The sequence below is a fragment of the Castor canadensis genome, chromosome 3 (assembly GCF_047511655.1).
Source record: "Castor canadensis chromosome 3, mCasCan1.hap1v2, whole genome shotgun sequence".
Lineage (NCBI taxonomy): Eukaryota > Metazoa > Chordata > Mammalia > Rodentia > Castoridae > Castor > Castor canadensis.
This window is the reverse complement of record NC_133388.1, coordinates 187020745-187044185: the sequence shown is the minus strand read 5'-3', so window position 1 is coordinate 187044185 and position 23441 is coordinate 187020745. Positions and strand designations below refer to the sequence as shown.

The 23441-nt window shown below is 36.9% G+C and overlaps 1 long non-coding RNA gene across 3 annotated transcripts in view; it reads left to right on the top strand.

Annotated features, from left to right (window-relative positions):
* Positions 1-593: 593 nt before the first annotated feature.
* Positions 594-23441, top strand: part of LOC141421740 (uncharacterized) — a 156299-nt gene continuing 133451 nt past the window's right edge. For 2 of the 3 annotated variants that reach the window (XR_012446443.1, XR_012446444.1), the window contains exon 1: positions 594-2075. This is a non-coding gene — a long non-coding RNA (uncharacterized lncRNA). The remainder of the gene's footprint in view (positions 2076-23441) is intronic. The other variant, XR_012446442.1, reaches the window with a different exon arrangement.

Sequence of the window (23441 nt, the reverse complement as noted above, 5' to 3'; positions counted from 1 at the left end):
CAAATTTGGGAAACCTTATTACTTGAAAGATAAGACTTAAAAATAAGCAAAATAGAATGAACCATATCTACAATTTACATATTCTGAGAAACACTGGTAAGGAAGCAAGAAAGGAGGATTTGTAGAAGAAGGGCCTGTGCTATCATACTCATTCCACCGTTGTGAACATCACTTTCCTTGTGTCTAAACTGAACTAATGGCATCTACTGTGTAATGTTCAGTAAAAGAGCTCATTCTGAGAACATGCTTTGCTCAGTGTTGGGCATGAAGTGAACACTCATGGAATCCTAGCTTTTGCTTGCAGTAGGTTTCCAGTTCAAAACTTATGATTAGAATTATGGACCATGCACTGTATGGGGTGTGCTTTTTTTGAGGGTTGAGGTGAGCATCAGGCCCAAATATGAGCTGACCAAAGTCCTAAAGAGTGATTAAAAGTGCGTTGGGTGGATGGGATCAAAGGGGCATGATGGGACTAGAAGAAATCATGACTTTTAAAAAATTTAAACCTGGATTCATTTAAAAATAAAGTTGGAGAGTTAAACTATTACTCAATGTTTCATATATATGTATATAGAAACTGAATGTACCCTGGCAAGTTCCTGTTCTTCTGTGACACAGTCTTTGGATTGTTCCCAAGCTTGGCCCCCTCTTACCAGTCCTGGGACTCAGGGCTCCACAGAAGCAGCTCTTTCTAATAGTTATAGTCAGATTTAAGGTTTCAGCAAAGATTAACCCAGTTATTTCTATTTTCATTAAGTTTATTATTCCTGCTAGTGTTAGGCACAGTCATTTCTGAGGAGCTTCAAGTATCTTAAGGTTATTTATGTAAAGCTCACCTCCTGCTCCAAACTGCATCCAGCACCATTTCTGAAGATTGCTTGTGTAGCAAATGACAAATAACTTGCAATGGTATGCTTGGATGAAACCATGTAACTTTAAAATTTTTGTTGATCATCAATAACTGTGTTCAGAGTCTCATGCATTACAAATGAAAGACTTTATGGATGTGCTTTTGTCAGTAATATTTGAAATTGATTGGAAGACTGATGAACACATTTGATTCTTTCATTTATTAATTAAAATATTCAACTCAGTGTTTAGTAGCCATGGAATATGTTGAGATAAATAGGAATTTTCTTCTGACCTCAAGAAGCTGGAAGTTTTGTGAGTATACAGATAAGTTTTAACTCTAACAAAAATCACACAAAATCAAAGGAAAATTTGAAAAGCAGTGTCAAAAATAAATTGAGTAGCTAAATCTCTAAGAAAAGTGTGTACAGGATGTTATGACCCCATAGGGGTCATAGGGAGTGATCAGAAAAACTTATCACAAGTTCAGTTTCTGCAGTTAATTAATCCTTGGTGCCCACTCAAAGAAGCTATTGTTTTCCTTTTGATGCACTCATCATATCTTGACATAATTATGTGGATAATCATCTGGATATTATACAAGCTTCATGAGGGCGATGGCTGTGGATATCTTGTTTGTCACTCTTTTCTCAGTGCTTTGCTTAGCCTAGTGCCTGGCACATAGCAGGTGCAGGATGCATGCTTGTTGCTGAGAGAAAACTGGCTGCAAAGGCAATAGTGAGCTATGACATAGGTCTGAACAGAGTGTAATGCTGGTACAATTTTTAGAATTCTGGAGTACACTCTTGGTTTTGGAAAAGAGATTTCCTTCCAGCTTAAATGTCCCGAATTGTATGTAGCCGCGTTACCGCCTTTCAAAAGCCAAGGGATTCTTAGACCGTAAGCACAATTCCAAATGTACAGACATTCCTGGTAACTGAAGGAACACCCGTGAAAGTCAGAGAGACTTTCTCCAAATGGACCAGATTTATAGGGTGAGAAGAGCTATGTGAATCCAGGCCAGAGGCAAAGTTCCTCATTTCTTCCACATTGGTAAATGAGAGTCTCGACAAGATATTAAAACTGTTGACTTCTGAAAAACTGCCCTTAAAAGCCACTTAGTCCAGAAGGCTGTGTACACACTGCTTTCTGGTCTCTCTGCTTTGGCATCTGGCTACTCCAGGCACAGGTCAATCCCTTGGTGAGCTAGAAGGAGCACAGGCATGGTAAGAGTGGTTTCCTGGTCCAGCTCTGCTACTTTCTGTGTGGTCTTGGTCAGCTGGCTTTGCCTCCCTTTGGCAGCAAATGAGGGGTGGGGTCCTCTGCTGTCCAACTCAGCTTGAGTGTCCAGAAAATTAGAATCTAATCTCGGAGTGCAAGCCTTCCTGGCTGTATGATTTATCAGTGGGCACAGGATGAATTTTCCTGTGCTACTGGAGTTGGAATATTCTTCCTTCCAAGAACCAGGTCTCATTTGAACACTAGATTGTGAGCTCACTGAGGGCAGAGGCTGCATTGTGCTCTGTCCCTACAGCAGTGCCTGGTTCATAGCACATCCTCAACAAATGTTCATTAGTGGGGGAATGGAGCTTCAGTACATTTCTGCAGAAATCCCTGTGGGGCCTGCTTGTGCACTTGTGTCCTCTAGATGGCAAACTCAGCCCAGTTTTACACTAGAACCAGAGCCTTAGGCTGGGCGATGCCCTGGCTTGGAGTAGTTTATTGGAAATCCAGTTTCATCCAGTGCACACAGAATCCTCAGAATGGCTGCAAAGCTCTGGAATTGCCAGTCAGCCAGGATAAATCTCTCCTGTTTTCCAGGAAGATTATGGGAGTGGATGTATTGCCTCTCACCTCTCAACCAAAGGATTTTTTTGAGTAAAAGATGAATCTGCTGCATTGTAAGAGATGGAGAAGGTGGAGAAGGGTGTTTTGGGTGGCATAACATGGATTTTCTTATTTAATTTTCTTCTTGACCTATAAAAAAAGTAGTGTAAGTGACATTAGAACTTCTGGTCAAAGTCAGGCAGCTAGAGTGGTAGAGTTGGGTTATTATACTCATGTAATTCCATGTTCTCAACCAATTACCTCTTAACACTATTTTACTCAGGTACAGAAAAGGTAAAAAAAAAAAAAAATCAAGGGTAAGGTAAAGAGTAGTATGATAGTTTTAACCAATTCTTTGCTTGTGAAATAAGGAGGAGGATCCAGCTCTAGCCAGCAAGATCTGCTCTACCTGGAGCACATGACCAGGGCTTCAATATCTTAGCAGGATGGGATTTTATGCCAGTGGAATTCTGCCACCGGTTGGACCTGTTTTGCGACACAGTTCACTATGGAAGTTATAAATGCTTTCTGGCTTGGGAAACTTATCTGAAATAGTGCTCATTTTCTCCAGAAACAGGTTTCTATTGCTTTCTCTTTCACATATTTTAGGGTTGGTTGGCCCTTTTGGAAGAAAGGTAGCTGGGAAAATTCATCGTTCATTTATTTAACAGATATTTATTGTGTTCTCATTACAGTTTTTGGACCCTGTTCTGTTAGGCATAATCCATGCAAAACTAAAGCATATGGACGCTCTGCCTTAATAAAAGAAGAACTTAATACATGTGCAAAAATAATGAGAGCGTACAGTGAAAGATGCCAAGAAACTTAGATGGATCTCTAAAAAAATTACATATTTTTAAATAGTAGACTGTGGGAAAGCTCCATGGAGGAGGTGATGTTTGGACTGGGCCTTGGAAACTGTGTAGATTAAGGGCATTCAGTCATCAACTTAGGGGAATGGAAAGAAAATGGTACAATAAATATTAAAAGCCCAAATCCTACAGATAGGAAGCAGTGAGTCCCAGATTCTATGAGTGTAAAGGAATGGTGAGTTACAACCAGGGCCATGTTCATCGATTATGATCATAGTTCCTTTTTCAGTAAGGTTTTGCTTTATGCATTTGATATTATATTATTAGGTACATACAAATTTACAATTATTATATCCGGTAAATTGAGCCTTTTATTGTGAAATATGCATCTTTATCTCCAATATTGCTTCTTACCTTAAAATCTATATCGGATGATATTAGTATCGTTGCACAGGCTTCTTTTGCTGAGTTTTTGCATGTCTCATCTCTTTAATTTCTTTCACTTTTAACCTTTCTGTGTCATTATATTCAGGATATATAAACATGTAGAGTTTTTTCCCCCCTAGTCTGACAATGTGTGTCTTTTAATTGGATATTTAGCCCATTAGGATTAAATAAAACCATTGATAAATTTGTGCATTTAAAACTCCTATTTTAAAATCATTTATTTTCTGTTTGACTCATTTTTAATGTGTAATTATTTTTCTTTCTTGCTTTAATTATGAAGATGCATAATTAGAAATATAATTAGAAATATTTGCATATTTCTAATCCCATCTCTCCACTTTATTAGAATCTTACATAAGCATTCTTTTGTTATACTTCAAATGGTTATTCTAGGTAATATAAGATTGATTTTAAATTTTTGAAATTTGAAAAAAATTAATATTTTTACCAACTTCCCATCAATACTAGGACTTTAAGTACTTCAAATTCATTTATCCTCATGCTTTAAAAATATTCATTATAATTATATATATTTTAAACCCATAAATATTTATTTTTTTTATAGCCTGAATTTATTTACCAACATTTTGACCATTTCTATTTTTTTTTTATTTCTGACTTCACTTCTGTGATTCTATCTGGGAACATTTTTCTTCTGGCTGAAATTTTCTCTTAAGTTTTTTTTCTTTTTTTTTTTTTTGTGTGTGTGCACAGATATACTGGATGTGAATTATTTTAGTTTTTTCTTATCTGGAAATGTCTTTATCTTACATTCCCTTTGAAGAGTTTTCTCCACTGGGTATAGAGCTCTATATTTGTGTTTGTCATTTTTTTCTGTCCTTTAAAGAGATTCTCCCATTGATCTCTGACTTCTATTGTTTCTATTGAAAATCAGCCTTAAGTCTTGTTTCTCTTTTTAAAAGTCATTGTCTTTTCTTCTGTCTGTTTTAATTTTTTTCTTTTTGGTATTTTTGGTGAATTCCTTCATATTTGTCCTGCTTAGAATGCTTAATATGCTTTTTCTCTTCTTAATCTTCTTCTGGGACTTTAATTACATTGTATTAGAAAGAGATATTTCTTACTCTTTATCTGTATTTTCCATATTGTTATTTATTCTCTGTTTTGGTCTGTTTTTTCAGTTGATTCGTATTCTACTTGACTAAGTCTTTCTTTTGCTTCATCTAATTTGCTGCTAAATCTTGTATTGACTCTTAATTCTACCTTCTGCATTTTCAGTTGTAATATTTCTATTTGAGTTTTTTATTTAGCTTTGTTACACATTTTAAAAAACTTATCATTCATGCATAAAATCAATGTTTGAATCATTTGGTAGGAAGAGTTGTAAAATTGTCCCTATGGTGTCTCCTCTACCCTCCCCACCCAGCGTATGTTTCATGTACAACCCCTTCCTTCACGATTATTGTGGGTCACATGACCTAACAAAGGGATGAGACAGTCAGTCTATCCTAAAATTTCTTCGTAGGAGACTGCAGACAGATTCTATTGCTGACTTTGAAAAAGGCCACATGGACAATACCTAAGGGTGGCCTCTAAGAGCTGAGCAGTCAGCAGGAAAATGGGGCTTTGAAATCTACAACCATAAGGAACTCAATTTTTCTTTTTATAATTTTTTTAAAAATTAGGCTATATTTATTATACAGAGGGTGATTCATAGTGACAACTTTGATTAGATTTTTATTGTACATTAGTTACATTGCCCCCATCATCTCTCCCCCTTAGCCCCTCCCCACCCCACTTAAAGCAATTGCAAGAGGTTTCTTAGTTCTGTTTCATATAGGTATATGAAGTCCATCAACCATATACTGTCACCTTAATCTCCTTCCTTCACCATCCCCCTCCCACTAGTACCCCAACCCCCACTGTACCTATTTTACAGTCATGGTTTTCCTTATTAATATTTAAGCTGATGTTCAAAAGGGTGTCTCAATGTATGCCCACTGTGAGTATACTTTACTTTGGTCCATTCAACTCCTTCCATTGCTCTCCCTTATTCTTTTACTTCCACCCTTCCCCCATTTTTCAACAGCTTTCAATACACATCCTTATATCCTCTACCTTCATATATCATGTGTTATAATATTACTGATGCTGCATCATTCTCTTCTCCTTTCCCTCTTTCCTGAGTAAGGAGCTCAGTTTTTCCACCAACCAGAATGAACTTGCAAGAGGACGCAAGCTCCAGATAACAATGCAGCCCCTCTGATTTCAGCCCTGTGAGATATCAAGTAGAGAACTAGTTACATTGTGCATGGACTTCTAACCTTCAGAAACTGTGAGATAATAAATGAGTTTTGCTTTAATGTCTGAATTTGTAGTAGTTTGCTATACACAAAATTAATATGGGCGTTTGTACATCTATTTCTGTATGTTTTTCAGCTCATCTTATTTTTTTTACATTATAGTTGTTATTGTTATAGTAAGGCCTGGCATTTTCTGTGACAAATTACTCAGGCTCTGAATGATGTTCTCCTGCTTGTGGAAGGGTTCATCTTATTCTCTAGTAAGCATCAAGGGTGATGGAAAGTCATCACAATCAATTGAGAAAGAAGCCCATTCAAGGCCGGGTTGCAATGCTTCCAAGTGTACATCTGAATTTGTATTTTCCCCCACTCCTCGGTGTAGCCCTGTGGGGACTCCAACTCTGAGCTGGAGATCTTCCCTTAAAGCAGATCCTGAGCTTCAAATTTGGATACTTTAGTATTTTTTTTTAAAGCAGGGGAGTTTATTGAGATAGAAAAGTGTAAAATGGGAGAGTAGAGCCCCCAGAGTTGGGGAGATTCCCAGGAGAGGGTGCCCAAGAAGTAACTGTAGTCTGAGATTCTTATCCATTCTCTCCAGGGTGTTGCTCAAACTCTATGCTAATTAATTATGTATAAAGCAACATTTTGGTTGGCTGTTCCTGCAACATTCTGATTGGTTGGTCCTGGTCCTCACATCTTCAGTCCTGCTTTTCCTTCTTTCCACCCTTTAAGGTCGTAGGAAGGTCACAATGGAGGTTTCCCAGAGGCCCTCCTTCTCTGTCTCATTCCCCACTCCAAAGAAGTAACCCTAACTGCTTTTAGGAAAATGGGACGATGACCATTCTTTGGCTGATTTGAGCTAGAAAGGACTATTAGTAGGGGACAGCAGTCAGGCCTTCTCACAGAGGTCTATCTAAGTGTAGATGGAGGTCTTTATTTGAGGCTCTCATGGTTGCTTGAGTATCCTGCTAGTGACAAAATTTCTGATTTGCTTTGCAAAGGTTTGTTTACTTGTATACTTAGTTACCTGTTCTCTTCAGCAATTGTTTTCTACAATAGACTTCATTTCTTCTTGAACTCTAAGAAGAGTTCATATACCTACTAACAGTCTATCAAAAGCAATATAGTTTTTTTCCTATCATGTTCCTTAAAATTTTTTCAATTTCTTCCCATTGCCAAATTTCCAAACCATTTCTACAGTTTGCAGTGTTTATCACAGCAGTATTCCACTTGTAGGTATCAAAATTTGACCTGTGGTTGACCTTAATCAGAGGTTAACCAGTAGGAAATAAATTTTAAGAGATTTATTGCAATAAATTGGCTTATGTGACTGCAGGGGTGGTGAGGCAAATCTAAAATCCATAGGATAGGTCATCAGACTGGACCTTTCAGACATAGGCTAAAGCTATGTCCACATTCTCCCGTCTCTCAAGGAAGCCCAAGTACTGATTTTCATTCAACCAATTGAATTATGCCTACCCAGATTACCTAGGATAATCCCCCTTATTTAAGTCAACTGATTATGGACTTTAATCACATCTATAAAGTAGTGTCTCAGTAACATCCAGATTAGTGTTTTACTGAATAATTGAGAACTGTAGGCTAGCCAAATTGATATATACAACAGACCATCAGTAATGGATATTTGATTTGGCTTCTCTGCTTGATGAAATAGCTTTAACTCTTGGTTAAGTGTTGCCTCTTCACTGTTCACTGGCCCTAGCCTCCCTTCAGTAGATCAGATTAATTGCTTTCTCTTCAGTATTCCTCTGGTATTTCATACACTATGTTTTCTTATAATGAAGTCTAGTTCTTTATCTAGTTCTGAACTCTGAGTTGTGAAAGACAGGCACCAGGCCTGATTCAATGTCTGATATTGAGTTAATGTTTCATAAATACCATTTAAATGTTTATTGATCCTTAGCAAAGCAGTCTTTGGTTTTATTTTAATATTTCTATTGAAGGTAGCTGACTTTCTTTTGAAAGCTCATTTGAGTTGGTTCTTTAATTATACAAATATATAGTGAGAATGCAGCCATTGTTTTGAAATAACATATAGTAAGCTTTTATAACTTTATCAAGAGTGCCACTCCTAGATCAATTGCATGCAATTGTTGATCTCTGAAGAACATGAGCAGAATAAATTTGCATGAAGATCCCAAAACTTTTTAAAAGAGAAGGGACGGAAATCCTGTCCCTTTTCCTGGAGATTCTAATTAAGAGAGAATTACTGAAGTGAAGCTGGGTGGAATTATTGAAGTTTCAGTTGCAGAAAAAGGCATGAGACATTTCCAATAAATTCTCCTTAATCAGCCTAGGTGCCCACCAATAGATGAATGGATAAAGAAAATATATGTACATTATGGAGTATTATTCAGCCATATAGAAAAATGAGATTATACTGTTTGCAGGAAGCTGGATGGAACTGGTGATCACAATGTTAAGCCAGATTCAGAAAGACAAATACCACATGCTTTCTCTTACATGTTTCAGTTTTAGAGTGAAAAAAGGGACATGAAGATAAAAGGGGGACTATTTGTCAGGGAGGAACCAGTGGGAGGTGGAAGAGGGAAAAAAAAAGGCAAAGGGAAAGGGGAAAACATGATCAAATTACGTTGTATGTGGGTATGAAAAAAAGTCATGATGAATTTAAAAATTTCACAAAAGATGCAAAGGTGAGTGGAGGGATAAGAAAGAGTATTAGAGGGAGTGAAGATGTAAAATAATATTACATGCATATACGGAACTATCACAGTGAAACTCCTCACATTGTACAATTAATACAAATTACTTAAAAAATACAATTCTTCTTAAGAGTGGGAAGACATAGGCTGATGGATTGTTGCTTCTCACTATGTGTGATATCAAAATTTTTTCCAGAGTCAGTCACCTCCACACAGTGTTGTATTGGGGGACAGTAGCTGAATGTGGTTGTAAAACTGAACACCAGTCTCACACTGGAGTCCCTATGGCTGATCTCATGAGATCATTCTTCTTTAAAGACAAGTAGTGCTCTGAGCAAGGAGCTTGGCTGGTGAGAGAATGATGCTGTGATGACAGCACTCTAGAATGATAAAGGGCCACACCAGTAGCAGCAGGTTGGAATTTGGCTTTTTGCTTTTATGTAATTTTGAAAAAAAAATATTGTTTTAGCCAATGGACTCTATGTTTTGGTGCAATTTAATGGAAGAACAGAATTTCAAGACAAAAAAACTTTTCTTCTAATTTGGCAAGTAGGGAATCAAGTATGCACAATTGTATCTGAGGTTGGCAGAAATGTTTATGTAAGTTTCAGAAGAGATAAATTAACAAAGGGGTAAATAATCACGTATGCCATTCCCACACCACAGGACTAACGGGGGAACCTATACTTTGGATTCATAAAGAGCAGTAGCAGGAATGTAATTCCTACATCACCACCTGCATAAATGTGGGCAGTGGTTTAAACTCTCTGATAATCATTTTCCAATTTTGTCATAAGTGAATTTCTGCTTATTTCAGAAATATGAGAGAGAGAGAGAGAATCCAGACTTTCCTATCCTACCTAGAGGTGTCGTCCACTTTTGTTGTATGTTACTGTCATATGGAAACTACTTACAGACCACTAGCTTTTCAAATTCCAGCAAGATTATGTCTAAGCAATATATATAATAGAAGACTGTTTGCTGGCAATATGCACAGGAATATGGTCTCCATTCGGATTGAGCGTGAGAAAATTACCATTGCTCATCTTCTACAAATTCTTGTTTCCTCTCTACAGCTGAGATTGTCCTTCCCTGTCAAATGAAAACAGTAGTTGGGATCAAAATAGTACCGAAATTCAGAAGGAAACAAACCAAAGTTGAAGAGAAAGTGCTCTCAAAAAAGAAGTGAAAATACAGGAGGCTCTAGATTGCTTAGGATTGTGGTTTTAGGTATTGGAAAAATCTATTCATATGCTTTGCCTTTTTATTTATTTTAATATGGGTAAGGTTGGTGGAAGTTTGCCTTACACAAGAATTTTTAAGTGGAATTGAATTCATTGTGTAGCTGGCTGTTAAATTTATAAGCTGTGGTCCTTATGGTTTATTTTGTTCCCTGGACAAGGTAAGCTCCAGAAAGACAGGGGCTGAGGTTTATCTTCTTGATTGTTAGGTCCTCAATCAGCTATTGACTCATCCACTCATTCAAAAATATTTTGTCTTCCTGCTCTTTGATAGGACTGTTCTACATGTAGTGAAAAAGACAAACATTACCTGCTTTCATAGAAAGCAGATTATGATCAAGAAAAATAAAATATATTTTCCGATATTGTATCTGATAAATGAGGAATTAGTATAGATGATTTAGGGGATGCTCTACTTAAGATAGAGTGTTTATGAAATAATTATGTGAAATTATTATGAAATAATAATTATGTGAATTATTATGAAATAATTCACAGTTCAAAGAGCTATGAGAAAACATTCAAGGTGCCGGAAATGTGAGGCACAATCTCTTGAGACTTGAAGGGCCTGGCAAGCTCAAATAATTCATAGAGCCAGGTAGCAGGGGAATGGGAAATGAGGACCTGGTGCCTGGCACTTAGTTGGCAATAGAGTGTCTACTATTTTTCATTTTAATCATTTTGTTTCCTTTTATTTAAAAAACTTATTAATATTTTTGATTGACAAATCATAATGATACACATTTATGGGGTAATGCAATGATGTTTTGATATATGTGCAGAATGTGACATGATTAAATCAAGTTCATTAATGGTCCATTATCTGACTTGCCATTTTTAAAATTTTGTTTTGAAACACTATGTAGGCCAGGCTGGCCTTGAATTTGTAATCCTCCTGGCTTATTTGTGGTGAAACACTTGTAATCGACTCTCTTAGTTATGTTGAAATGTATAAAACATTTTTATTGACTATAGTCATTGTGCTGTGCAACAGATTTCAAAACCTAATTCTTTTGTCTTATCTGAAACTGTACCCTTCGATCAAACCCCCCCATTCTTTCCCTCCTTGCCCCTCCCCCAACCTTTGGTGACTGTTGTTCTACTTTCCACATGTATGAGTTTATCTACTAGATTCCATACATAAATGAGGTCACCTGATACTTGTCTGCCTGTGCCTGGGTTATTTCAACTAGCATAATATCCTCTAGATTTTTCCATATTGTTTCCACCACTTAAAAAAGCTGCATTTTATATATATGCATATTTACCATATTTTCTTTATCTACTTATCCATTAATGACCAGTACTTTGGTTCATTCCATATCTTGACTATTTTGAATAATGCTGCAGTGAACATAGGAGTACAGATATTCTTTTAACATATTCATTTCAATTTCTTTGGCTAAATAGCCAGAAGTAGAATTAATGACTGATGGTAGTTCTGTTTTTAGTTTTTTTTTGAAAATCCTTCATGCTGTTCTCCATAATAGCTGTATTTATTTACATTCCTATCAACAGTGTCTAAGAGATTTTTGTATCTTTGCACTGTGTCTGACACTTATCGTACCTTTTTTGATAAAAGCTATTCTAACAGTCATGAGTGGTGTCTTACTATGGTTTTGATGTGCATTTTCATAATGATTTCTGATGTGGAGCATTTTTTCTTTTACTTGTTGGTCATTTGTACGTGTGTTTTTTTTAATGGAAGTTGGAAAAGACAGATCATTCATTCAGTGTTTTAGGGAAGATGAACCTGAAATGAAGATGGTATCCCAATAAACAGAACTGCATTTTAAAAATTAAAGTATATCAGATATATATATTCATATTTATATGAAACATTTTTTAATTAAGTGAAAGGATTTTCTTGGAAATTAGGTGAAACAAATTGTGGTGGGAGACAGAGTCAAGAAGATGATCAAGAAATTCAGCTAAAATATAAAGAGAAAAGTAGTAACTTTTAGGTGGTTTTCTAATAATTCAGCATGTCTTTTTATTTATCATTTTTAAAATTTAGTTTTTTTGTTTGTTTTATTTATTCATGTGTTCATACATTGTTTGGGCCATTTCTCCCCCCTGCCCTTGCCCCTGTCCCTTCCCCCTCCCTCTTACCCCCACTCTCCTTGCTTCCAGGCAGAACCTGTTCTGCCCTCTTCTCCAATTTTGTTGAAGAGAAGACACAAGAGATAATAAGAAAGACAAAGCATTTTTGCTAGTTTGAGATAAGGATAGCCATACAGAGCAATTCCTAGCATTGCTTCCATGCACAAGTGTATTATAACCCACACTGATTTATATCTTCCAGACCTCTTCACTACTTCCTGGTCACCTTCGAATAAGTGACGTCTGTCATTTTAAGGTTACCGTATTACCTCCTTTGCAGTGGGCACATCAAATACTTTCAAGTTTTGGGTTTCCTACCTTTCCCTATTCCTCATGTATGTGTTCTGTCCTTAGCATGTGATCCATGTCCAATCATATTACTGCATTTGTTTTAGGTCTAAAGTCTGCATATGAAGGAGAACATATGATTTTTGGCCTTATGAACCTGGCTAACTTCACTAAAGATGACTTTCTCCTGTTCCATCCATTTACTTACGAATGACAAGATTTCACTCTTCTTCATGACTGAGTAAAATTCCATTGTGTGTAAATACCTCATTTTTAATCCATTGGTTAGTAGTGGGGCAACTTGGCTGTTGTCTTTTTAAAAGAAATATCTGTTCAAGTTTTTTTACTATTTTTTAATTTTTTAAATTTTTTTATTATTCATATGTGCATACAAGGCTTGGGTCATTTCTCCCCCCTGCCCCCACCCCCTCCCTTACCACCCACTCCACCCCTTCCCTCTCTCCCCACCCCCTCAATACCCAGCAGAAACTATTTTGCCCTTATTTCTAATTTTGTTGTAGAGAGAGTATAAGCAATAATAGGAAGGAACAAGGGTTTTTGCTGGTTGAGATAAGGATGGCTATACAGGGAGTATATAATCAACTCACATTGATTTCCTGTGCATGGGTGTTACCTTCTAGGTTAATTCTTTTTGATCTCATGTTTTCTCTAGGTCCTGGTCCCCTTCTCCTATTGGCCTCAGTTGCTTTTAAGGTATCTGCTTTAGTTTCTCTGCGTTGAGGGCAAAAAATGCTAGCTAATTTTTTAGGTGTCTTTACCTATCCTCACCCCTCCATTGTGTGCTCTTGCTTTTATCATGTGCTCAAAGTCCAATCCCATTGTTGTGTTTGCCCTTGATCTAATGTCCACATATGAGGGAGAACATACGATTTTTGGTCTTTTGGGCCAGGCTAACCTCACTCAGAATGATGTTCTCCAGTTCCATCCATTTACCAGCGAATGACAACATTTCGTTCTTCTTCATGGCTGCACAAAATTCCATAATTTATAGATACCACATTTTCTTGATCCATTCGTCAGTGGTGGGGCATCTTGGCTGTTTCCATAACTTGGCTATTGTGAATAGTGCTGCAATAAGCATGGGTGTGCAGGTGCCTCTGGAGTAACCTGTGTCACAGTCTTTTGGGTATATCCCCAAGAGTGGTATTGCTGGATCAAATGGTAGATCAATGTTTAGCTTTTTAAGTAGCCTCCAAATTTTTTTCCAGAGTAGTTGTACTAGTTTACATTCCCACCAACAGGGTAAGAGGGTTCCTTTTTCCCCGCATCCTCGCCAACACCTGTTGTTGGTGGTGTTGCTAATGATGGCTATTCTAACAGGGGTGAGGTGGAATCTTAGTGTGGTTTTAATTTGCATTTTCTTTATTGCTAGAGATGGTGAGCATTTTTTCATGTGTTTTTTGCCCATTTGAATTTCTCCTTTTGAGAAAGTTCTGTTTAGTTCACTTGCCCATTTCTTTATTGGTTCATTAGTTTTGAGAGAATTTAGTTTTTTAAGTTCCCTATATATTCTGGTTATCAGTCCTTTGTCTGATGTATAGTTGGCAAATATTTTCTCCCACTCTGTGGGTGTTCTCTTCAGTTTAGAGACCATTTCTTTTGATGAACAGAAGCTTTTTAGTTTTATGAGGTCCCATTTATCTATGCTATCTCTTAGTTGCTGTGCTGCTAGGGTTTCGTTGAGAAAGTTCTTACCTATACCTACTAACTCCAGAGTATTTCCTACTCTTTCCTTTATCAACTTTAGAGTTCGTGGTCTGATATTAAGATCCTTGATCCATTTTGAGTTAATCTTGGTATAGGGTGATATACATGGATCTAGTTTAAGTTTTTTGCAGACTGCTAAACAGTTTTCCCAGCTGTTTTTGTTGAAGAGGCTGCTATTTCTCCATAGTCTATTTTTAGCTCCTTTGTCAAAGACAAGTTGGTTATAGTTGTGTGTCTTCATATCTGGGTCCTCTATTCTGTTCCACTGGTCTTCATGTCTGTTTTTGTGCCAACCATGCTGTTTTTATTGTTATTGCTTTGTAATATAGTTTGAAGTCAGGTATTGTGATACCTCCAGCATTGTTCTTTTGACTGAGTATTGCCTTGGCTATTCGTAGTCTCTTGTGTTTCCATATAAATTTCACGATAGATTTTTGATCTCTTTAATGAATGTCATTGGAATTTTGATGGGAATTGCATTAAACATGTAGATTACTTTTGGGAGTATCGACATTTTTACTATGTTGATTCTACCAATCCATGAGCATGGGAGATCTCTCCACTTTCTATAGTCTTCCTCAATCTCTTTCTTCAGAAGTTTATAGTTTTCCTTGTAGAGGTCTTTCACATCCTTTGTTAGGTTTACACCTAGGTATTTGATTTTTTTTGAGGCTATTGTAAATGGAATTGTTTTCATACATTCTTTTTCGGTTGCTCATTGTTAGTGTATAGAAATGCTAATGATTTTTCTATGTTGATTTTATATCCCGCTACCTTGCTATAGCTATTGATGTCTAGAAGCTTCTGAGTAGAGTTTTTTGGGTCTTTAGGGTATAGAATCTTATCGTCTGCAAATAGGGATATTTTGACAGTTTCCTTACCTATTTGTATTCCTTTTATTCCTTCTTCTTGCCTAATTGCTCTGGCTAGGAATTCCAGTACTATGTTGAATAGGAGTGGAGACAGTGGGCACCCTTGTCTCATTCCTGATTTTAGAGGGAATGGTTTCAGTTTTTCTCCATTAAGTATAATGCTGGCTATAGGTTTGTCATATATAGCTTTTATAATGTTGAGGTACTTTCCTTCATTTCCTAGTTTTCTTAGAGCTTTTATCATGAAATGGTGTTGGATCTTATCAAAGGCTTTTTCTGCATCTATTGAGATGATCAAGTGGTTTTTGTCTTTGCTTCTGTTAATGTGGTTTATTACGTTTATTGATTTTCGTATGTTGAACCACCCCTGCATCCCTGGGATGAAGCCTACTTGGTCGTGTTGAATAATCTTTTTGATGTGTTATTGAATTTGGTTTGCCATTATTTTGTTGAGGATTTTTGCATCAATGTTAATTAAGGAGATTGGCCAACAGTTCTCCTTTTTGGAGGTGTCTTTGCCTGGTTTTGGGATAAGTGTAATACTGGCTTCATAAAATGTGTTTGGCAGTTTTCTTTCCTTTTCTATTTCATGGAACGGTTTAAGGAGGGTTGGTATCAATTCTTCTTTAAAGGTCTGATAGAATTCAGCAGAGAATCCATCATGTCCTGGACTTTTCTTTTTGGGGAGACTCTTGATTGCTGCTTCAATTTCATTTTGTGTTATAGGTCTATTCAGGTGATTAATTTCCTCTTGGTTCACTTTTGGATGATCATATGTATCTAGAAATCTGTCCATTTCTTTAAGATTTTCAAATTTATTTGAATATATGTTCTCAAAGTAGTCTCTGATGATTTCCTGGACTTCCATGGTGTTTGTTGTTATCTCCCCTTTTGCATTCCTAATTCTACTAATTTGGTTTTTTTCTCTCCTCATTTTAGTCAGGTTTGCCAGGGGTCTATTGATCTTCTTTATTTTTTCAAAGAACCAACTTTTTGTTTCATTAATTCTTTGTATGGTTTTTTTTGTTTGTATTTCATTGACTTCAGCTCTTATTTTTATTATTTCTCTCCTTCTATTTGTTTTGGGATTTGCTTGTTCTTGTTTTTCTAGGAGTTTGAGATGTATCATTAGGTCATTGATTTGGGATCTTTCAGTCTTTTTAATATATGCACTCATGGCTATAAACTTTCCTCTCAGGACTGCCTTAGCTGTGTCCCATAGGTTCCAGTAGGTTGTGTTTTCATTTTCATTGACTTCCAGGAACTTTTTAATTTCCTCTTTTATTTCATCGATGATCCATTGTTCATTTAGTAATTAGTTATTTAGTTTCCAGCTGTTTGCTTGTTTTTTGTCTTTACTTTTGTTGTTGAGTTCTACTTTTACTGCACTGTGATCAGATAGTATGCACGGTATAATTTCTATTTTCTTATATTTGCTGAGACTTGCTTTGTGCCCTAGGATATGATCTATTTTGGAGAAGGTTCCATGGGCTGCTGAGAAGAATGTATATTGTATAGAAGTTGGATGAAATGTTCTGTAGACATCAGCTAGGTCCATTTGATCTATTGCATATTTTAGATCTTGTATTTCTTTATTGATTGTTTGTTTGGATGACCTATCTATTGATGATAATGGGGTGTTAAAGTCTCCCACAAACACTGTGTTGGCATATATATATATGCTTTTAGGTCTTTCAGGTTATGTTTGGTGAAATTGGGTGCATTAACATTGGGTGCATACAGGTTGATAATTATTATTTCCTTTTGATCTATTTCCCCTTTTATTAGTATGGAATGTCCTTCTTTATCTCGTTTGATCAATGTAGGTTTGAAGTCTACTTTGTCAGAGATAAGTATTGCTACTCCTGCCTGTTTTCAGGGGCCATTGGCTTGGTAAATCTTCCAACCTTTCATCCTAAGTTTATGCTTATGTCTTTTGGTGAGATGGGTCTCCTGTAAGCAACAAATTGTTGGATCTTCCTTTTTAATCCATTTTGTCAATGGATGGGTGAATTAAGTCTGTTCACATTAAGTGTTAGTACTGATAGATATGTGGTGATTCCTGTCATTTAGTTGACTTAGTTGTTTGAAGGTTTGATTGTGTGTCCCTAAGTTGAGGTTACTCTCTACTTTCTTGCTGTTTCTTTTCCTGTGGTTTGGTGCTGCCTGTCTTTTCATGGTTTAGTTGGGTTTCACTTTCTGTGTGCAGAATCCCTTGAAGAATTCTTTGTAGTGGTGGCTTTGTGGTCACATATTGTTTTAGTTTCTGCTTATCATGGAAGACTTTTATTGCTCCATCTATTTTGAATGATAGTTTTGCTGGGTAGAGTATCCTGGCGTTGAAGTTATTTTCATTCAGTGCCCAAAAGATCTCACCCCATGCTCTTCTTGCTTTTAATGTTTCTGCTGAGAAGTCTGCTGTGATTTTGATGGGTTTACCTTTGTATGTTACTTGTTTTTTCTCTCTTACAGCCTTCAATATTCTTTCCTTAGTTTCTGAACTTGTTGTTTTAATGATGATATTCGTGGGGTAGTTCTATTTTGATCTGGTTCTGTTTGGTTTCCTAGAGGCCTCTTGCATCTTTCTGGGTATGTCTTTCTCTAGATTTTGGAAATTTTCCGTTATTATTTTGTTAAATATATTACGCATTCCCTTTGCTTGCACCTCTTCTCCTTCTTTGATGCCCATGATTCTCAAGTTTGGTCTTCTGATGGAGTCGGTGAGTTCTTGCATTTTCTTTTCACAGATCTTGAGTTGTTTAATTAATAGTTCTTTGGTTTTTCCTTTCATTACCATTTCATCTTCAAGTTCTGAGATTCTGTCTTTTGTTTGTTGTATTCTGCTGGATTGGCCTTCCATTTTGTTTTGCAGTTCTGTTTCATTCTTTTTTCTGAGGTTTTTCATATTCTGGGTGGTTTCCTCTTTAATGTTGTCTATTTTTGTCCTGAGTTCATTTATCTGTTTATTCATTGTGTTCTCTGTTTCACTTTGGTGTTTATACAGTGCTTCTATGGTTTCCTTTATTTCTTCTTTTGCTTTTTCAAATTCTCTATTTTTGTTGTCTTGGAATTTCTTGAGTGTCTTCTGTACATTTTGGTTGACCCTATCCAGTATCATCTCTATAAAATTCTCATTGAGTACCTGTAGTATGTCTTCTTTTAAATTATTCTTGTGGGCTACATTGGGTCTTTTGGCATAGTTTATCTTCATTTTGTTGGAGTCTGGATCTGAGTACCTGTTTTCTTCCTTCCCCTCTGGTTCCTGTACTAATTTTTTGCTGTGGGGAAACTGGTTTCCCTGTTTTTTCTGTCTTCCCATCATTGTCTTTGGTGTTGTTACTGTCCCTGTACTGTGTGCAATTAAGTATTTTCTAGCTTATAATAATAACAATGGTAATATTTAGAATGGAAGGGTGAGCTGAGATGGAAAGGAAGAAGTTAAAGAAAAGGAAAAACAAATACACAGACAAGAAGGAGAAAACAGAACAGGGTATCAGACAAAAAAGTTTCAAAGGTATAAACAAGGAACGTTAGTGTACTAATCGGCAGTAAGCTGAACAGACATTAGAGAGACCGAGAGAGGATTGAAAATCAAAAATAAAAAAATAAAGATAAGAATAAAAATAAAAAATAAGTAAATGAAAGAAATATCTATATATAAAAATGAATTAAAATAAAATGAAAAATAGAAAATAAAAAAAAAACACCAAAAAACCAAAAAACCAATAAACCTCCAAGTTCAAATGCAATGAACTTTCAGTCTTAATAATTTGGGTGTCTGTCTCAGTCTCCAATCCTGGAGATGGTGCCTCAGATGTTGTTCTGTAGTTTTCTCATCAAAGGGGACACATAAAGTGGAACAAAACTACACACACACACCAAAAAAAAAAACCCCACCAAGTGTCCCAAGTTCAAATGCAATACAGTTTCAGTAAGTGTTTCAGCATGCAGGTGTAATTCAGTTGTTCCCTCATCAAAGGTAGGTAGAAAAAGAAAAAAAAAAGAGTCTGGATACAGTTCTGAGAATGGTATCTGTGGCTGTGGCTTGCCTGCCCGGTGCTGTCACCCTGCTGTTGCTGGCGGCGTTATTTATGCAGATCTCTGGGGTGAGCTTAGCACTCACCTGGCCCCACAGGCTTTTTTGGTCAGATTTCTCCTGTGCGGGAGCCTCTGCTACAAGCTTTCCCTTTCAAGCACACTCAGAAAGGTGACATTGCACCTACTTTCTCAGGCCTGCGTGTTTATTTACAGTTCATGTGGGAGGTGGGTCTTCCCCCCTCTCCTGTGCAGTTTTCCTCCCCCTGCCATTTTCACAAGCTTTCCTGCTCCTGCTTACTGGGCAGTGCTGCTGCTCCTGCCAGCCACCATGTTTCTTTACAGCTCACATGGGAAGTGGGTCATCCCTCCTCTCCTGTGGAGTTTTTCTCCCTCCACCACTCTCACAAGCTTTCCCACTCCTGGTTGCTGTGCACACGCCCCTGCTCCCAGCAGAGCCTCTCTGTCCCGCCCGGCTTGTTTATTTACAGTCCTGGGAAGGATTCCCTTCCCCTAATCTTCGGGGCTCAGTGCGCCCCACCCTCTTTCCTGCGTGTCTTTATTGTTCTTATTGTTTATTAGTCAGTTTCTCTTTTTTCCCCAGGTGGAGGTCAGTCTGTCCAGGGGGCTATGCTGCTCTGGCCCAGGCTTGTCTGTGGGAGTACCGTGGTACCGTGCTCACCTGGTCCATGTCTTCCCAAGCTGTCTGTGCATGGGCGACTGGTGGCCCTGCGGCCCTCCTGGTTTCTCCGTTTAACGTGAAGTGGAGATTCTCTGCACTGGCTGGAGGTGTGGAGGGATCAAAGTTATGCCTCTTCTCAGTGATTATGCCTGTAAAGTGTGTCTCCAGTGTCTCTCCAAGATTTCACTATATAGGAGGCTCGCTTTCTGCTTCCTCCCTCTAGCCGCCATCTTGGAATCTCTCCAGTTCTGTTCTTTGTCCTTTTACTTTGTTAACCATTGCTTTTGCTGTGCAGAGACTTTTAGTAGACAAATGCTATCCCATTTGTTTACTACTGCTTTTGCGGCCTGACTTTTGGGATCATTTCCAAAAAATCTTTGCTCTGACCAGTATTGTGGAAATTTTCCCCTATGTTCATTTTCTGTTAGTTGTATGTCTTATAATTAGGTCTTTAATTTTGAAATGAGTTTTTAGTATAGTGTAAGATAAAGGTCAAATTTCATTCTTCTACATGTGGATATCAAGATTTGCCAATACTGTTTATTGAAGATAATGCCCTTGCTTCATCATGTGTTCTTGGCACTTTTGTCAAAAACCAGATTATACATTCGTGATTTTGTTTCTTGGTTTCTATCCTTACCATTGGTGAATGTGTCTTTTTTTAAAATGCCATTACTATACTGTGTGGATTACCATCTCTTTATTATGTTCTAAAATCAGGGAAATGATGTCTCTATTTTTTCCCTGGAGAGTCTTTTGTCTATTTGGGATCTCTTTTTAGCTTCATAAACATTTAAGGACTTTTTTCTGTTTCTGTGAAAAATAACATTGGAATTTTGATGGGCATTGTACTGAATTTATAGATTGCTTTAGGTAGTATGGATATTTTTATAATATTAATTCTCTTAACCCAGGAACATGGAATATATTTCCATTTATTTGTGTTTCCTTCATTATTTTTCAGTGCTATTTTGGTATACAGCTGTTTTTCCTCCTTGGCTAAATGTACTCTTAAGTATTATTCTTCATTGTTTTTGTAAAAGGAATTGCTTTCTTAATTTACTCATTGGCTGGTGTGTTATTTGTATGTAGAAATACTTCTGATTTTTGTATGTTGACTTTGTATTTATAATTTTATTGAATTCATCAGTTTTAACAATTTTTGGGGGTAGAGGCTTTACATTTTTCTGTATATGAGATCATATCATTGGCAATTAGAGAGAATTTCCATTTTTCTTTTTCTGCTAGGATGCCTTTTATTTCTTTCTTTGCCTAGTTGCTCTGGCTTAGAGTTCTATTAAGTACTATGTTGAAAAGAGGGAGTTGTCCATCTTTGTCTTGTCTTTGACCTTATAGGAAAGGACTTCAATTTTTGACCATTGAGAATGACATCAGCTATAGATTTGCAATGTATGGCCTTTATTGTGTTGATGTAGATTCTCTCTATACTTAATCTACCAAGAGTTATTATTCAAGGGTATTGAATTTTGTCAAATGTTTTTTCTGAACCTTTTGAGATAATCATATCAACTTCATTTTTCATTTTTAATGTGGTATGTCTAATTTATTGACTTGGATGTGTTGAATCATCTTAGCAGCTCCAGGATCAATTCCACTTGATCATGGTGAATGACTTTTAATGTGTTCTTGAAGCTGGTTTGCTGATATTTTGTTGAGGTTTTTTTTTTTTTTTTTGCATCTATGTTTATCAGGGATGTTGACTGCTAATTTTGTTTTCTTTCAGCATTTTTCTGGTTTTGGTGTCAGGGTAATGTTTAGCATCATAAAATCAGTTTAGATGTACTCTTTCTACTTGATTTTTAAGGAGGGTTTGGGAAGGACTCATCTTTAAATATTGGTAGAATTCAATAAAGAAGTCAAGCCCTGGAATTTTCTTTTTTTTGGGAGAATTTTTATTACAAATTGAATCTCCTTATTCATTATTGTTGTGGTTTTTTTTGTATTTTTTTTCTTTTTGGATGGTACTGGGGTTTGAACTCAGGGCTCATACTTGTGAGGCAGGTGCTCTACCACTTGAGCCACTCTACCAATCCTTTTTTTGTATTTTTTATTTCTTCATGAATCAGTCTTGGTAGGTTGCATGTGTCTAGAAATTTATTCATTTATAAATTAGCCAATTTAGGGGAATATATTTACTCATAGCAGCTTTGTATAGTCCATTGTATTGATGTATTCTTGCCCAGTTTCTCTGGTACGGCCTCCTCTGGCCAGATTTCAGAGCAATTAGAAAGATCAGTGAGCTAGTTGCTGTGAGACCCATCCCTATTCTTTGTTTCTAACAGATCCTAGGTGGTTTGTCCTTATCTGTATTCTCAGTGTTTCTTGTGGGATGAGACAGGAGGAAATCACCCATGAAGAGACCCAGAATGTCAAGGAAGCTGAATATATGCCTTCAACTCACTTTTCTCACTGGAGAAACTCTGGGTGAAGTGGAATTCTCTGGGTACAGCACTGTGCCAGTTTGGGGAAGGGGTAGTGCTATCACAGGGAATTATTCCACTATCATTCAATCATGCATTTTCCTTGTTCTTTGGTCTAATGGGTGTCTCAGACTCATTCCAAATTCTGGAATAATTATGATGATATTTTTGCCTGTGGATATTGTTGGCTGGACTTTTATGTATGTTGGAGCAGAGTGAAGCTAGAGACTTCTATGCATGAGCCACTCTACCATTCCTTTTTTGTGACTTTTTTTTTTTTTTGAGATAGGGTCTCCCAAACTGTTTGCCCAGGGCTGGTTTTGAACAGTGATCTTCCTGATCTCTGCCTCTTGAGTAGCTAGGATTACAGGTGTGAGCCACCAGCACCCAGCCCCTCACTTCACTCTTAATCTGTTAGTTTTCTGTGTATTCTTCTGAGATTTTTAGCTCTGTAAGCATTATTCTTTCTCATTGACTTAGTCTTAAAAGTCTTCAACTCACCATTCTTCCTCAGGTACCCCATGTATTTGGGTACCAAATCCTGTTTATTAAGGTTATAAAACCTTCCTCTGTTCATCAGCTTTTCATCACTGAGACAAAATACTTGAGAAAAATTAACTTAAAGGCTGAAAGGTTTATTTTGGCTCATGGTTTCAGAGGTTTCAGTCTATGGCTAGCTTTTAGGGCTATGGCAAGGCCTAAATATCATGGTGGATGGTATGGCACAGGAAATTTTCTTACTTTATGGTAGACAGGAAGCAGAATGAATGGAAGAGGTTGGGGACAAGATAAACCCTTCCAGGACAGGCCCCAGTAATCTATTTCTTCCAACTAAGTCCCACCTCCCAGTTTTCATCACTCCTATTAATGCCATCAGAATCTATCAGTGGATTAATTCATGATGAGATTAAGCCTTCATGATCCAATCACTTCCAAAATGCACATTAGCTGGCAAGGAAGCCTTTAACACATGAGCCTTTTTGGAGGACACTTCATATCAAAACCAATTTCATCTAATCATATTGATTGCTTCTGAATGCCTTAATTCAGGCCCTTTGAACTTGTGTTTGAACTATAGTAGTAACTTCCTGTATAGACAGTAGCATCTCCTTTCTAGTATCCAATTCTATTTTTCCTCCATTAGCAGTAACTACCATGAGGTGTAATAAGA